The following is an 18,154-nucleotide window of genomic DNA, read 5'->3' as shown; positions in this document are numbered from 1 at the left end:
AAACCTATATCAGGACCGAAGGAAAAACACGGAGCTCACCGACAGGATGGAAAAACCAACTGTCCCAGCAGAAAAAGAGGGCGCCCTGTGAAACACAGAACCACAACTGACAGAACTCACGAGTCCCAGCTCCCGGGCAGCAAAGCTGACCCTAAGTCAACGTCCCTTAGAGAATGCCGAATTATCGACAGTAACTCCCAACCAGGAAAATCCAGATCCCAGAAGACAACCAACACCAGCCGCAATGCAACCAATGGAGGAAGGAGCACCCGTGAATCCCCCACCAGGGAGAATAACAGGGATGACAAAAGTACACTGCCAAAACCAAGAGAGCAGACAGATCCCTGACCTCCCTTCCAAGAAATGGACCCAACCCAAAAAAGGGCTGGTAACTTCTGCCTCAAAAGAGAGTGGAGGCCCTAAGCGGAAGCTACCCATTGGAGGCCTCTGACCAATTAATAGCAGCTGGCAAGCTACCGCGAATCCATGATGGAAATATAAAGCTTGCTAGTACACAATCCAAGTGTAAGTAGCTGCAGCTGGTTTCAAACTGCAAACCTTCCACTTTCTAGGCAGCAAAGCTAACCATCAGGCTACTAAAGCTGGCTCAACATGCTCGGGTTATGAAACCCATACACTGTCTCCGTCTCTAAGAAGGAACAATCCCAAAAGCGGAAATAGGGCACAGAGCAACCACGATACCCTAGTACCAGAGCCAGCCCCCCTGACATCCCACACGCAAGAAGGGAAGAAAAGAATCCTCGAACAAGAAGATAAGGACCCACAGGGTCTCCATGGAAACTGTATATTTCCAAATCCTCCCTAAAAGGACAAAGCCAAGGAGACCACTTCCTCAGCCGTAGGCAAGGTGTAGAAACCAAAGAGAATGATAACACCATACCATTGAGTAATAACCCAACTGTCATTACTACCAGCTCAGTCGCGACAAACAATCTTGAGCCTTAAATGCAAAAGTTGCCACTGGCGACAGCCGAAGATCCACCTGAAAGGCAGCAAACTAACCTTCAGGCAAATACCAAATCTCCCATTATAGTGAAAAACCAACTCCCCAATGGGATAAGCAGACGTTCTAAACCCTAAAATTTAAAACTGAACTGCCCAGGACCGAGCGCAGTGACCCAGACCCCAAAGTCTCAGAAAAGAGACATGGCCCTAAGCCAGACCTCCCGAAATCGGGAACAGGCTGTACATCCTGAGGAACCACCAAGTTGCCTCATACGAAAAAGGGCACTCTAGGTAGCGCCTAGCACACCCCAATGTCCTTGAACATTGGACACTTGCAAGAGACTCGCATCAGGATCCTAGAAAGACCTCTAGACAGGCAATCCGAGATGGCAATCCGCACCTGGACCCTCCACTTGCAACCCCAGAAACCAAGAGCTCCTAGAGGATCGAATGCAACAATCCCAGTCCAGGGACCCCGAAGTTAACCAGGGAAAGGGCTCCATAAAATCTAGAACATGCCACAATAGCTGGATTCAGCACACAACCTTAGCCATGTGGGCAATTAAGCCTCACATGATCAGTCCCGGAAATCCTGTACCAGGAATAATATGGGCAACCCCTCAATTCCCGCAGAGAAGAGGATCAGAGGCGGTTGGCGGGAAAAAAAAAAGAGGAGAAACTCAACCCCTGTGCTCTATTTTATGAGAGTGTGCGATATACAAAAAAAGGGGAGGGACGGACATATCCGAGCTTCCGGGCTCAGATGACCAGACCACTCAAGAAGGTAAAAACCAGTCCCAGCAACCTCTAGGGGCACCTGCGAGTAGGCCACAAGGCCAAGATTGAAACAAAAATTGTCATTGCAACTGGTACCACAACTGTCCAGCGGTCATCCGAACCTCCAAACCCCTTGGGAATGGAGAACTTCGATTCCGAGGCGAAACCTCCAGAACCCACGAGGAATCCTACACGGATCCCCACATAAGGAATGGCAGAGGCCCTATACAATCCCTCCGATACCCCGTTCATCAAGGACGAGGAGCAAGTTGACGTATAAGTAACGAAAACACCCCCTCAAGTAATGGATAAATAAAACATAGAACGAACACTCATAAAATGAACGACTCGACACCCAACAGGATAACCAGCACACCGGCACCACATGGGTGACATGCACCTTAAGGAACAGCAGCTAGCGCCCAACCAGTACCTACCTGGCACAATGAACACATGAAAAACTGTCCAAGGAAAAAAAAAACGAAGCCCCAGAGGGATCGAAACATAAACTATAATCATAACTAAGTTCTGATATAGAAAAACGCACAGCTTCCAAGGAAGTGCACATACGACCACAAAATCGCAAGTATCAGTTCCAGAGAAAGAATATTCCCAAACTTGAAAATTATAGCCGACATGAGCTTCTTAAAACTAATTAAATATATCCTAACCAGATTAAATAAAATAAAGGCAACACCCGAGGGTGAACGCCCAAGAAAAACAGCACATCAACCGGACCAGCCAGTTAGAAGCCCAAACTCAGAACTGGAACAGATACTAAAAGAAAGAAAAACAGACAATTAGGAGATTGCTTCATCCCCACCGTCTAATCTAGTTTGCCATCCGGCACAGAAGACCGAGGATCCCTCGGCCCAGTAGGGCTGGAATCCTCCAGCACCGCCAAACCATGCCTTAACACAACACAGAGACGTGCCAGTCTATAACGGAAGGCAAAATGATCCCCCACCGGGTCGATGGACAAACCTGGCCCCGAGTTTGGGGCCCCTGAAGCCTCAGGGGCCATTGCTTCCCCAGAAGGTCTTACTGACTCAGGCAATCCCACGCCGACGAACCCCGGTTAACAGAACACGGACAGTATCTTAAAAATACCTCATTAGGGAGATAAAAATGTGCCAGCGCCAAAGATATGGCCAAGCGGAACCGTGCTGCAACCTCTGGAGGATACAAGCTGACTTCCGGAGAAGGAGTAACAGCCATAGGGACACCTGCTTGCATAGCAAAAGAAGGTTCTGGGGCACACGCCTCCCAGGACATGGAATCCTCAAGGGCGTATGGCTCAATGCACTCTAAACTCCCTGATACGGGGGAAGAGAGTACTCTAGAACGGCAATCGGACCATAACTGATGGGCATGGATAACCCTGGCCATTTCATATTCTTCGCAAGACGTATTCTCCGAATCGGAGATATCAGTCTCCAAAAAAATCAGAATCCTCCATAACTTGGAGATTGCTATTATAGGCAAACACTAACGGCACCTTACACCTCCAAGGGCTGGGGCAATCACCACCTCCTGTGAACCAGACAACAAACAGACTCTATCGCCACTCGGTCAAAGTGCGGAAATGGAATACAACGTGACCACACCTGGTCACGAGGTGCAACGTGTAATCTAAAAAAACACGCCAGTTCCTAGGACTGCGCAAAAAGATGAAGTTATGTCCGAAAAGCCATGAACCCAAGTAACACAACACAATAGCAGACAAAATCACATAACTAACATGATTACAGTCCCCCCTGTTCAATAAACCCCTTCAGGAAATATTAACCCTTGATTCCATAAGATAAAGGAGTCCCACTGGGACCCTGACTTCTTTCGTTTAACATTACAGTCATATATTAAAATAAAATAAAACGATCTTACCGGAATCTACGCCGTGGAACAGGAACACTGCCCTTCAAGTGTGACAGATAGTAGCATTGCTTACATGGACTTGAGTGAATAAAGGCAGGCAGCGAAACTCGTCAACGCTGATTGCCAAAGGAGCTGTTAATATGAGTCAGGATGGTTTTGCAGAAAGACTCTCCCTGCATCTTCGGACTCTAACTTTCACCCATGCTCTGAGAGGCTGACAGGATTACTTAAAACTCCAGTCCCATTTCGAAGAGTACTACCCTCCATAAGAGACTATCTTTAATCTTCTGACACTTCTCTGCCAACCTCCTGAGACGAAAGGCAAAGAATGACTGAGGGATGAGGGAAGTGGGGGAGTTATTTAAACCTTTGGCTGTGGTGTCTTTGCCTCCTCCTGGTGGCCAGGTTCTGAATTCCCAAAAGTAATGAATGCAGCTGTGAACTCTTCTAGTTTAAGAAGAAAAGAGGACTGAGGAATCTATAAATCATCATTAAAGAGGTCAGTAAACATGATGGCAAATCCTTAAAACAAACATTTACTGCCCCATTAACCTTGTCTGAAGTAATTACAAAGCTGACTGAAATGTGTTTTCATATGGATTTAGACAGCTCAAACAAAAAATAGGTAATAGCTCCACGCTAACCAGTGCAAAAGTCTCATTGAGAAAAAATCTTCAGTGTTTTGTGAAAATGATAGGGTGATAAGTATGCAGAGCTTGACAAGTCATACTATCACATTGTTGCACACCATTTGGAGCCTTTTCTCCAGATAACATTATGAATAAACATACTATGATAGGAAGGTTAAAAATAAACTTAAGACTTTGATTTAGACAAATAATTACTTTCAAAATAAGATAACACTAAGGGAAAAAAGAAAACTAATACAATGACAAAGATTACAAATAATTTTAAATTTATAACCAAATTCCTAATACAATATATTTACTGCAAGCTTAGATTTAAAAAAACCTTAATTCATTTAACGATACATGGAAGTCAAAAGTAATCTTTCACAATTCAGATAAGGTGTACAATTGTGTGTATGTGTATATATATATATATATATATATATATATATATATATTTAAATCAGTTCAATCAAATTTTAGATTATATTTTTTTTTTGGTATCCTATAATTATATATGGATATACTACATGTAATTATATGCTTAATCACTTGAGAAAGTTTCTATCACCCACAATCTAGAAAAAAAAAGATCCTTCTGAGTGTGAGCAGGGGCTACTTGATTTAAGCTCCATACCATCAGTCTAGGTGAAGAGAACAGAAGACAAGACAATTTTTAGTCTTTATTGCTGAGGTGTTTCATAACTGGATTAAATATTTACAGACACTATCACAGTAGCGGAGAGCGCCACAGGGCTCTACTTTTTCTCTGGTGCTGTTTGCAGTGAACATGTAAACCCTGGGATAAATAAGAGGAAGCCATGGACTTAAAAATGTTTGCTTTACAGAGACACACAACTCTCTTTGTCCTTTGCTTCCAACACAAGGGAGGTAACGTGCAATGACCCGTCACATCTTACTGGTTTCTTCACATAATTTATAACTGCAGCTATAACCCTAATCTCTCCCTAGGAACCCTTCACAGATAATATAAATACTTTGGAGACAGATAATGATAAGCAAGGTAGGAAGGGGTCAATAAATACATGATAGATAGATAGATAGATAGATAGATAGATAGATAGATAGATAGATAGATAGATAGATAGATAGATGTGCATTAACAAGAAGGAGATGTGTCACTGCCCTAACTCAGCCCTAAACCTCCAAGTCATGGATACTTTACAGGAAATGTTTGCAGATCTGCCTTGGCATAAGCTATGAGGTGCAGGAGTGCATAGTTAGTGAAATAGGGGGTTGGTGTCATCTGCACTAATACCCTGGGGCTGCTTCTATGTCAAAAAGTGTTACTGGTTAATTAGAATTTGAACACAGGGTTACAGGAGAGGGGAAAACATTTACTGTGCATTTGAATTCCAGAGGTAAAGGTTGTGTTTTCTATGTGGGCTTTTTGTTAATTTCACATCTACAAAACAGTCCTAAGGTTACAGAAGCACTTTGGTGATAGCAATACAAAATGCACAGGGAGCAGGAACAGCTGTCAGCTTCACATCACTTATGAATCAAAGTTGTGCCCATTGATGGAAGCTATTGGAAAACACTAATGAGCATGTTAATCCAATTGGTCAGGTCAGTTATATATCGTCCACATCCATTAGCAAAGACAGCACAAATATATAAGAAACAGCTATGGAAACTATCTGGCACTCAATGTAAAAAGCAACAAATACTAAGAACATAAAATGATGATTAGTTACAGCTATTGGACAAGAGGGCTCAGATTAGCACCCAAGTACCAGAGGTGCTTTAACATGCCATCTTTTGACCAACAGCTCTAGCATATCCTCCATATTAATTTTAAGCATTTGCGGAATTTTGCACGTGAGTGTCAGCTTCTGTTGCTGTCTGCAGTCAGTGGATATGCATCCAGTATACTTTGAAAGTTTTCCTAGATGTTATAAGAATGTGTGCCATAGGCAAGAAGTTAAATATGTGCACTTCTGGGTGGCAGTTTCTGCATATTATTCAGCATACTAAGGAAGTGTTTTTGAGAACCATATTTAAAAAGTATGTGATGTTATGTGTGGGTATTCAAAATAAAGTCCCTATTTTTAGCCATAATAAAGTCCCCATTCAAAGGACAAAATATTGCTGTTTTGTGTGAAGACGATTCAGAGGAAAAGGATTTAATCAGATCATGCCAAATCCAAGGAATCAGCGAGCAAACTCTCCTAGAATTTCATACTTCTCAGCATCATCCAGATGCTCATCAGAATTTAAGGTGAGGAAAACTTGTGGGTGGTAACCAATTGCAAGAAGAACTGCATTCAGAGAGGCAGAGCCACAGTTAGTGTTGGCTGTGTCATGGGAGGAGTCAGGGAAATTGTGAAATTTGTTCTGTAGGAGAAGCTGTCGGAGAGACTGTGGTGCCCATCCTACTATATGCGGGAGGTTTGGGAGATGTGGAATTTGACTGCTGGCTGCTAAAGTTTTTTGGATTATTCTACATATATTTATACACAAAAAGATCTGGCTTTTAAAAGTGTAAGTCTTGTTGTTACATTCCCCCAGAAGTATAAATTACACAAACACACATACATATATATATATATATATATATATATATATATACATACACACACACACACACACCACATACATACATTTGTATGTATATTTAAAATTAAAGCTATAGGCAAAAAATTAGCTAAACTATTTTGAATTTCAAAGCTTTTGTTTTTATCAAGTTATTTTTTTGTCTTAAAAGATATGACATCTGAATTTCATTAAATGAAGCAACGTGATAGAACAAAATAAATACTAAGGGCGCGATCACATACTTGACGACGTGCGCAAAAACGAGCGTCGACAATTTTTTTGTCTAATCGAGCGATCACATACCCGGCGCAGTAGACAAGATACACGCGTATATTTTACATGTCGCACACATTTTTAACTCCCATAAACTAACATAAAACTGGTGTCGCCAGTCGGTATCACATATGCAGCGCAAGGACTTACACGCGCAGAATAGAGATATTTTATTCCATTTTCATCTTGCCACACATAGGAAGGCACCGCAACCCTTGCGCACAGTAAAAAAGCACTGTAACTCCCTGGAAGCCTTATCAAACACCTAACGCATACGACAATATCAACCCCTAAACCGCCATCCCGCCACATATCTGAGTCCTTATAACATTTTTGTGCAATATTTTTTTTTTTCCTTTTTTTTTATTAGATGGTGCTATTATGGGTGTAAGTGTACTCATAAATGTATTTTGATGTGTTTTGTGACACTTTTTTGTTTTCTCTAGAAACAGTTAGCTAGGGCTCTGAGGTCGCACTAACCCGACGTGCGTTAACTTTAATTGTGCGCAAACAGTCGCGGTAAACCGCTTTTTGCTTGAACGCAACAGCACGCTAATCGTAATCTAGCCCTATATTGGTGATTTGTGTTTTAATTAGGATTTGGTTGCTACTTATTAGCAGGTTGTTGTTTTCTTTGTTGTTTTTTAATGAATCTGCATATTATTCTTAGATTCATCTTTGCTCTGAATACATCATTATATCTAAAATTAATTTAGTGTCTAAAGGGACAAACCCTATTTTTTTCATGATTCAGAGAGAGAATGTAATTTTAAACAACTTTCCAATTTACTTCTATTATCTAATTTGCTCCGTTCTCTTGGTATCCCTTTGTTGACAAGCATACATAGGTAGTCTCAAGAGCTGATGATTGGTAGCTGCGCATATATGCCTCATGTTATTGACTCACCAATGTGCATTGCTGTTTCTTCGTCAAAGGATACCTAGAGAATTAAGCAAATTAGATAATAGAAGTAAAGTGGAAAGTTGTTTTAAAATTGTATTCTCTATCTAAATTATGAAAGAAAAAATGTGGGTCTTATGTCCCTATAAAGTCATTGCTGGGGGATAAATATGAGTATGTGATAAGTTGGAACAACCTGTTCTAAAAAAACATTAGCCAATTACCCAGTGTTTACCATGTTTCACTGAATATCAAGTGGTCCTTTTGCACAACTAGTTCACAAACTACAAATTACAGGAAATGGAGGGAAACAAAGAACTCCCTTGCTGCCCCTGAAATATATGTTCACCAAAAAAACAATTACGGGACAACCTTGCATGATATGAAATCCATTGATTTCTTGTTCCATTGAGCTAGGAAACACAAAAAAACAAACACAAAACATATAGCTTCATATTAAATTGCAGTACAATGCTTTAGCTTTTAGCTAGACTGCCCTATCATCTCATTAAAGAGGTGTGGCAACAAGCATCCACCAAGATTTTGTCTAAAGAGGCAGTAATAGGAAAACCTTGAGCCCTGGACCATGGTGGAGTAGCTGCCAAAAATTGAGCTAATAACAGCACAAGAAGAAAGGAACAAAAACTGATTATGAATATCTTGCACTGCGCTACAGATCTCTAATGTAGATATGAACTTACCTATTTTCCAGAGGAATAAATACAGAATATACTACTTCCATTTAAAAAAAAAAAAGAGAATATTTACAAACTTGTAAAAATATTGAAAGTCCAAGCTCAAGAAGATCTTCAAAAGCAACCAAAGGGCTATGCCCTTGATGGGATTGATTGGAAAATCAATTTTGTTCACTCTGAAAGTTCTCATAACCTATTTACATATCCTGCCCTCTGAAGAAGAAACACGACAGGAACAACTGAAATACCAGGCAACTCTGCTAGAACCTTATCTGGCAAAACATCATTAAGGGGATACGAAAGAAATCTACATTTTCATGGTTCAGACTGAACATGCAATTTTAAGACATCTCAATTGACTTCTTTTATCATATGTTCACTTTATAGCCAAAAGTATATGGACACCTCACAATCATAACTAATATTAATATGAAGCTAGGCCTTCCCCCTTTGCAGTTAGAACAGCCACATCTTTTCTGGGAAGGTTTCCACAAGACTTTGCCGTGTGTCTATGTGAATTTGTGCCCATTTAGCCAGGAGCATTTGTCGTGTCAGCCACTGACATTGTACGAGAAGGTCTGCTTGAAATCAGCATTCCATTTCATTCCAAAGGTGTTCAATGGAGTTGAGATCAGGGCTCTGTACAGGCCACTTAAGATTCTCCACACTAAACTCATCAAACCATGTCTTCATGGACCTTGCTTTGTGCACAGGGGCTCAGTCAAGCTGGAACACAAAAGGGCCTTTCTCAAACTGGTGCAAGAAAGTTGGAAGCACCTATCTAAAATGTCTTTGTATCCTGTAGCATTAAGATGAGCCTTCAAGGAAACAAATAAGGGGCCTAGCCGAAAACCCTGATAAGCAGCCCCAGAACATTATCCTTCCTCCACCAAACTTTACAGTAGGCACTATGCAGCATACTTTACACCACCCCAGCCGACAATTTGCATTGCAGTGATGTTAGGCTTGTGTAAAGCTACTCTGCCTTAATAAGGTCCAAAGAATCCAAAGTTCTCTCTGAAGTTTTCTTAGGATTAGGACACAAAGAAGGAACAACAATTTCTCTGCTTAAATTGTCTGAAGAAACATCAGGCAAAAAATATAATTAAGTCAGTAAACATCCTTATCCTGATGAATAATCAGATAAAGAGGATCACAAGAAAGAGCAGATAACTCAGAAACTCTTCTAGCAAACAGATAGCCAAAAAGAATAACACTTTTCAAAAAAGTAGTTTAATATCCATCTTATGCGCCAAGTTAAGATTCCGTGGATGAGAAATTAGCTTGATTACGGATTTAATATGGACCAGAGCCTAAACAAAACTATAAATATCAGGAAGATAAGAAATGTTTCTGTGAAACAAAACTGAAAGAGCAGAAATATGCCCCTTCAGAGATCTTGGCAGATAGGCCATTATCCAGACCATCCTACAAAAACTGCAAAATCCTGAAAGCATGATCTATACATTAATAAATAAAGGCCTTCCAGACCTTGTGATAGATTCTCCTAGTTATAGGCTTACAAGCCTGAATCAAGGTTTCAATCACAGAATCAGAGAAACTCCTATGTCTAAGGACTAAACGTTCAATTTCCATTTCATCAAGTTCAGAAACTTGAGATCCGGATGGACAAATGGACCTTGAGGCAGAAGGTCTTTCCGTAGAGGTAGAGGCCAAGGAGGACAGCTGGACATCTGAACCAAATCAGCATAACAAATCCTGCAAGGCCACGCTAGGGCAATCAGGAATACTGAAGACTTCTCTAGGCTTATCTTGGAAATTACTCTGGGAAGAAGTACCAGGGGAGGAACAGATAAGCAAGCTAAAAAAAGATGAAGTAACTACTAGAGCATCCACTAACTCTACCTGAGGATCCCTGGACCTAGCAAAGTACTTGGGAAGTTTGTTGTTCAAACGAGAGGCCATCAGATCTATCTCTGGGAGATCCTAAAGATCCACAATCTGATTGAACACATCCTGGTGAAGAGACCCTGGATGTAGAGATTGACGACTGAGAAAGTCTGCCTCCCAGTTTTTCACCCCTGGAATATGAATCACAGAGACCAGACAGGAATTAGTTTCTGCCAATGACAGAATTTGAGACACCTCCATCATAGCAAGGAAAATGTGAGTTGCCCCCTGATGGTTGACATAACCTACTGCTATGACATTGTCTGTCTTGAAACGAAAATGAGACTCTCTTTTTAACAAAGGCTAAGCTTGTATTGTTCTAGAACTTTGATTGGTAACCTCGCCTCCCAAGGATCCCAAGCTCCCTGTGCTGTCAGAGACCTCCAAACAGCTCCCCAACCTAAGATCTGTAGCATCTGTAGTAATCACAGTCCAGGTAGGACCAGAAAAAGAAGCCCCCTGAATAATAAATAATAAACTGATGATCCAACCACCAAGTTAGAGATTGACTTGTACGGAGTATAATCTCTGCACCGTTGACGTGGCATACAATGCTGAAGAGGCCTCATGTGAAAATGTGCAAATGGAATTGCATCTGAAGCTGCAATCATGAGACCTAGGACTCATACAAAAAAAGCAACCGAGGGAAACGAGAGAGACTGAAGGTTCAGACAAGCTGACACCAATTTTAACCTTCTCTGCTCTGTTAGAGATAGACTCATGGAGACTGAATCTATTTGAAAACCCAAAACAGTTACCATTTTCTGAGGAACCAAAGAACTCTTTGGAAAATTGATCCTCCAACCATGCCGTTGAAGAAATAACATGAGTTTGTTGGTGTGAGATTCTGCTAAAGGAAAAGATGGAGCTTGAACCAAGATGTTATCCAGGTATGTAAACACTGCAATACCCTGAGACCTGATCACAGACAAAAGGGCACCCAAAACAAACTGAAAATGCAGACTGCTCAGGGACCTAAGTTCTTTGATAACCCTGACCTTCTACAAAAACATCTTGAAAGAGAAGAGAAGAGAAGGACAATTAGCAACTTTGTGACAGCCATGATCCAGATACCTGAACCTGATATCAGCATGTATTATATATAGAGATTTCCTTAACATACTCTGGTTGTTGGGAGAGATAGTGGGATGGAGCTGATTATTTGTATACTTGTTTTTTCCATTCTTCTTTTTTTTTAGTGTCTTCTTAGATTGTACTCTGAATTTAAGAACTGCAGAAGAGAAGATGGTTTCTTTCTTCTTCGTTTATTTTTCTTGGAAGATATACATATATTAATGCAATAGGCCTTATTAATATTAATATTGCAGTATGTCTAGAATGAGATGTATCTCTAGTCTATTGATGTAACCTATGTAGAAAGTGTGTAGCTTAGTAGTTAATAAGAGGGTAAAGTTACCTATTAATGGGGGGGGGGGGGAGGTGTTTGGTTTTAGAACCGTCAACTACAGGCTTGATATTAGCAAGTTTATATACAAATGTTAAACTTTAGGATATTTAATTATGTTTTTGTTTTTTTTGTTAGTCTTTAAGTGATTGGAAAATTCTGTTCCAATGCCTCGGAGAAGCAGACAGCACCACACCTATCTCTTAAAACTCAGTCAAGAGTCACAATGCCGAAAAAAAGATATTTAAATAGTAAGGTATTGCACCTTACACTTAATTGCCTCATAACACAACTGACCATATTTTACTCCACACTAATTAGAATCAGCCAAAACTCAGAACAGGTGTATAGACATGGCTAACCCTTTTAATATACTGACTTGGAATGTGGGGGGCTCACCTCCCCAATAAAGCCTAAGAGTATTCTCAAAAGCCTTAGGCTAGAAAATGCTCATAGAGCAATTCTCGTGGAGACTCATTTGAGTCTAGAAAAACACCAAAAATGTAAACAAGGATAGGTTCAAGAAGTGATAGCATCATCATTTGGTAAAAAAATGAGCGAGGGGAGTAGCAATACTTTTTAGGAAAGGTTTAGATTATAACATACACCACACAGAGTTAGACCCTAATGGCAGATATGTAATTTTAGAACTTGAAATAGAGGGTATTCGTTTCCTACTGGTAGGAGTATATGGTCCTTTACAAGATAAAACCCAATTTTGGCTTAGCCTACAGAGATAACTCCTTAAACATTCTACCCTTCCTTTAGTGATAGGAGGAGATTATAATATTGCCCCACAAGTACTACTAGATAGATTTTGAAACCCGGGACTCCCTACCAAAGGTTTACAACCTCTCCCATACACACGGAGAGACACGCTAACATTGAATAAATTTAAGCATGCCCTCTCTGTAGTAGACGTTTGGAGGGAAAAAAATCTGGAAACAAAGAATTATACCTGCATATCCCCTTCAAAATGCTCCTTATCCCAGATTGATTTTTTTCCTAGTATCAGCTTCCTACAAAACTAGAGTAAAGGAGAGTATTATTAACCCAGTTACAATTTCAGATTACGCACATGTCAAACTAGTGTTAGACACTCATAGCAAACAACGTAAGCAAAATAGATGGAACTTTCCTTTGCAATTATAGAAAGATCCTAACTTCCTTAGATATCTGAAAGGGGAATGGAGCGCATACAAAACCTTAAATATACAGCACCTAGATAATCCCTTATTGTTCTGGGAAACAGCCAAAGCAGTCCTTAGGGGTGTAATCTCGAACTATGCAGCAGGGGTACATTAAAAATGTAAAGCTAAAGAATCCTTGCTTTTGAAACAACTCCTTAATATTCAAAACAAATATCTTAAAAATCCTAACGAAAATAATAGAAAGGCATATAAACAAATTAAAGAGCAAAGAGATAACTTCCTTCTACATCAGGCGCAAAGATCCATGGATAGAGTCAGAGCAACATTTTATAGATTCGGAAACAAATAGAGCACGTTTTTAGCATCATTGACGTGATTAGCCAGAACCCCTAACAATGTAATCGCCATTCAGGATAGAACTGAGGTCCACTCTGACCAGCATAAAATACAGGATAGGTTTTGTAAATTTTATCAGGAGTTGTATAACTCACAATCAGTCAATCCGGAAGTCAGAGAGAAACTCTGGGGAAAAAAAAAAACTCCCACAACTGGACAAGGAACAGGTAGACTATCTCAATGCTCCTATCACATCAAAAGAAATCTCAACCATAATAAACACCTTTAAATAAGAGATTTCTCCCTCAAGTAGTTTTACGGAGGCTCACATCACCATTATACCTAAACCTGATAGAAATCCCCTGCTCCCTGAATTGTACCGCCCGATCTCCCTCCTCAACAATGATTATAAACTGTTTACTAAAATCCTTGCAATCAGGTTCAGGGTCAACCTGATTAAAATGATTGTCTTCCCAAGGCTTTTGTATGTGTTCCAGATGCTACCGGTTCTCTTAGGAAGAAAAGATTTGGGGTTACTTAAATCCAAGATATTAGATTTTATCAGGGCGGGGAAAAAAACATAATTTATGCTTACCTGATAAATTTATTTCTCTTGTGATGTATCGAGTCCACGGATTCATCCTTACTTGTGGGATATTCTCCTCCCCTACAGGAAGTGGCAAAGAGAGCACCCACAGCAGAGCTCCCCCCTTAGCTCCACCCCCCAGTCATTCAACCGAAGGCTAGGAAGAAAAAGGAGAAACCATAGGGTGCAGTGGTGACTGAAAGTTTAAAAATAAAAATATATATGCCTGTCTTAAAAAACAGGACGGGCCGTGGACTCGATACATCACAAGAGAAATAAATTTATCAGGTAAGCATAAATTATGTTTTCTCTTGTAAGATATATCGAGTCCACGGATTCATCCTTACTTGTGGGATACCAATACCAAAGCTTTAGGACACGGATGAAGGGAGGGACAAGACAGGGACCTTAAACAGAAGGCATCACTGCTTGTAGAGCCTTTCTCCCAAAAATAGCCTCCGAAGAAGCAAAAGTATCGAATTTGGAAAATTTGGAAAAAGTATGAAGCGAAGACCAAGTCGCCGCCTTACAAATCTGTTCAACAGAAGCCTCATTTTTAAAAGCCCATGTGGAAGCCACAGCTCTAGTAGAATGAGCAGTAATCCTTTCAGGAGGCTGCCGTCCAGCAGTCTCATAGGCCAAACGGATGATGCTTTTCAGCCAAAAGGAAAGAGAGGTAGCTGTAGCCCTTTGACCTCTACGTTTACCAGAATAAACAACAAACAAAGAAGATGTTTGACGGAAATCTTTAGTTGCTTGTAAGAAGAATTTTAAAGCACGAACCTCATCAAGATTGTGTAACAGACGTTCCTTCTTAGATGAAGGATTAGGACACAAAGAAGGAAAAGAAACTGCGCAACTGAGGCGTGAAAATAGGCCCCTCCCACCTCACTCGATGTTTTGAGACCTATTAGAAAAACACCTGAGTGTCTCTTAATTAACCATGTGGGTTAAAAAACCCTAACACAAGCCATAATGACCCCTTCAGTCCCTTCAAAAAACATTATAATTGCATCATTTATTGAACAAACAAAAAACATTTTTTCCTAACAGTGTCACCAGTAACAAATGAGCCCTTCAAGCAAGCTGAAATTCCTATCCAAGTGTCTGAATACAGCTTACCCTTTCCCCATGGGGATATTGCCAGCCTTTTCTAGAATAAACACAGTCTGTCTACAAAAACATAGACTGAACATACCTCATAAGCAGCTTAGCATGCAAACCGTTCCCCCAACTGAAGTTTTCCCGTCCTCTTCAGCCCTTGTGAGAACAGCAGTGGATCTTAGTTACAAAGTGCTAAGATCATAATCCTCCTTGCAGAAATCTTCATCTCTTTTTTCTGCCAAAGAGTAAATAGTACACACCGGTACCATTTAAAATAACAAACTTTTGCTTGAGAGATAAAAAACTAACATTTTGGTCACCACACTCGCTCTGCACTTCCTAGTTACTTAGAGTAGGCAAAGAGAATGACTAGGGGGGTGGAGCTAAGGGGGGAGCTATATAGGCAGCTCTGCTGTGGGTGCTCTCTTTGCCACTTCCTGTAGGGGAGGAAAATATCCCACAAGTAAGGATGAATCCGTGGACTCGATACATCTTACAAGAGAAACATAGGATAAGATATACCAAATTGATGGGCAGCTTGACACGAGGAGGACTTAGTTTACCAAACCTACAACTTTATAACTAGGCTACATTAAGCAAATTCACATCAGATTGGCTTAGCGGATCACACCAATACACTATGCGCCCTCACTTATCAGCCAAACAAGCAAACACACAATGGAAAGACTTTATTATTTTTAAAGAACCTGGAGAGCCTGGAGAAAGCTTTGCCATTGGCTAAATATTCCCAACACCTATACTAAATTTTTACCTCTCAGGGGAAATCCAGATTTTATAGCAGGCTTCACTATGGCACCTTTTATTATATGGGCAGAGAGAGGATTGAGCTATGTGCAGCAATTTCTAGAAGTGGGAAGAGAGTTAAATCTTTCAAGGCACTTAGAGACACCTATGGCATACCATACAATCACCACTTTACATACTACAAACAAAACACTTTATTTCCAGTTTAATTGCTGGTGGCCACATATCTAAATGCACACTTCCAATAAACACTATGGTAACCTTATCCTCTCAAGGAATCCATTCAATATCACCCATTTACAGAATGTTATAAGAAAGGGCGAATCAAAAGAATACAACAGATATTACGGTTAGGTGGTCTGAGACACTTGGAGTAGAGTTATCACAAGTAGTGATAGATAGTATAGGGACAGTAAAAAGAGCAACTTTATCTCAAGATATGCGAGATTCCAACTTTAAATTATTAAACAACTCTTACATAACACCTAGACTATACCATGGAAGGGTACCACAGGCTACTAACAAATGCCCTAAATGCAGGTTTCCTGATCCTGGAATCCTGCATATGATATGGCAATGCCCGTGACTAACCAAATTTTGGAAGACAGTACTATACTGGTTATCAGGCAGATGTGAATATGAGCTGACTTTAGACAGTAAATTAATTGTTTTTCTGGACATGCCTAAAGAGATAAGAAAGTACTAGAAGTTTGTGGGCACTGCTAATTGCAAGAAGATTAGTATTTAAACACTGAATCTTGGCCGCCACTCCCACAGTCCAAGCATTTAAAGCAACACTTATTCACCAACTCACAATAGAGCTATATGACACCACAACAGATATGACCTCTAAAACTTCAGCATTTATGAAAAAGTATGAATGCCTGCTGCTCACTTTGCCACAAGATCAGGTGTCTCGTCTTCTGACGCCACTGCAAAATACAGAATTCTTTCTTCAAGCACAAATTAGGGGAGAGTGGATCTTAGACTTTAGACACTAATATAACAGAACATAGTGAAATTTCTTCATAGTAGTGATGAGGGGCTGGTAAATGAAAGGATACAAAGATGGGTGCTGTCGCATTCCCAGGACTAACTTATTTATTTGACTTTAATTTATTTTTGAGTTTACTGTAATTTAATTTTAAAATTTTATTTAATTTGTTTTAATTTAATTGAGTTTTATTCACAATTATAAGTACAACTTGTTTCTTTGTGTAAATACAATTATAATACAAATAAAACAAGGACTTCTCCAATTGGATAACAAATGTACAATGAGGAAATGTGCATTGATTGTATGTTTTGTATTTGTCAGTATTAATAAATAAAGATTATAAAAAACAATTCTAAACATGAACCACATACATGAGCTGGAGAAGGCACTTCAGCGTTTTACAATAAGCAAACCTAATAATGGTAGAAAGGCATTCAGGAGACTTACGGCTAGATTTAGAGTTTTGTCGGTAAGGACCCGCGTAGCTAACGCCAGCTTTTTTCTGGCCGCACCATAAAAATAACTCTGGTATTGAGAGTCCACATAAAGGCTGCGTTAGGCTCCAAAAACATAATTTATGTAAGAACTTACCTGATAAATTCATTTCTTTCATATTAGCAAGAGTACATGAGCTAGTGACGTATGGGATATACATTCCTACCAGGAGGGGCAAAGTTTCCCAAACCTCAAAATGCCTATAAATACACCCCTCACCACACCCACAAATCAGTTTAACGCATAGCCAAGAAGTGGGGTGATAAGAAAAAAGTGCGAAAGCATAAAAAATAAGGAATTGGAATAATTGTGCTTTATACAAAAAAATCATAGCCACCACAAAAAGGGTGGGCCTCATGGAATCTTGCTAATATGAAAGAAATGAATTTATCAGGTAAGTTCTTACATAAATTATGTTTTCTTTCATGTAATTAGCAAGAGTCCATGAGCTAGTGACGTATGGGATAATGACTACCCAAGATGTGGATCTTCCACGCAAGAGTCACTAGAGAGGGAGGGATAAAATAAAGACAGCCAATTCCGCTGAAAATAATCCACACCCAAAATAAAGTTTAAATCTTATAATGAAAGAAAAAAACTGAAATTATAAGCAGAAGAATCAAACTGAAACAGCTGCCTGAAGTACTTTTCTACCAAAAACTGCTTCTGAAGAAGAAAACACATCAAAATGGTAGAATTTAGTAAAAGTATGCAAAGAAGACCAAGTTG

The 18,154-nt window shown here is 39.9% G+C and overlaps 1 protein-coding gene across 1 annotated transcript in view; it reads right to left on the bottom strand.

Moving 5' to 3' along the window:
• Nucleotides 1-18,154, bottom strand: part of HIVEP3 (HIVEP zinc finger 3) — a 609,889-nt gene that overhangs the window by 312,343 nt on the left and 279,392 nt on the right. The gene's annotated exons all lie outside the window — the stretch shown is intronic.

Source organism: Bombina bombina, chromosome 3 (assembly GCF_027579735.1).
Source record: "Bombina bombina isolate aBomBom1 chromosome 3, aBomBom1.pri, whole genome shotgun sequence".
Lineage (NCBI taxonomy): Eukaryota > Metazoa > Chordata > Amphibia > Anura > Bombinatoridae > Bombina > Bombina bombina.
The sequence above is the reverse complement of the archived record's forward strand: the minus strand, read 5'-3'. Positions and strand labels throughout refer to the sequence as shown.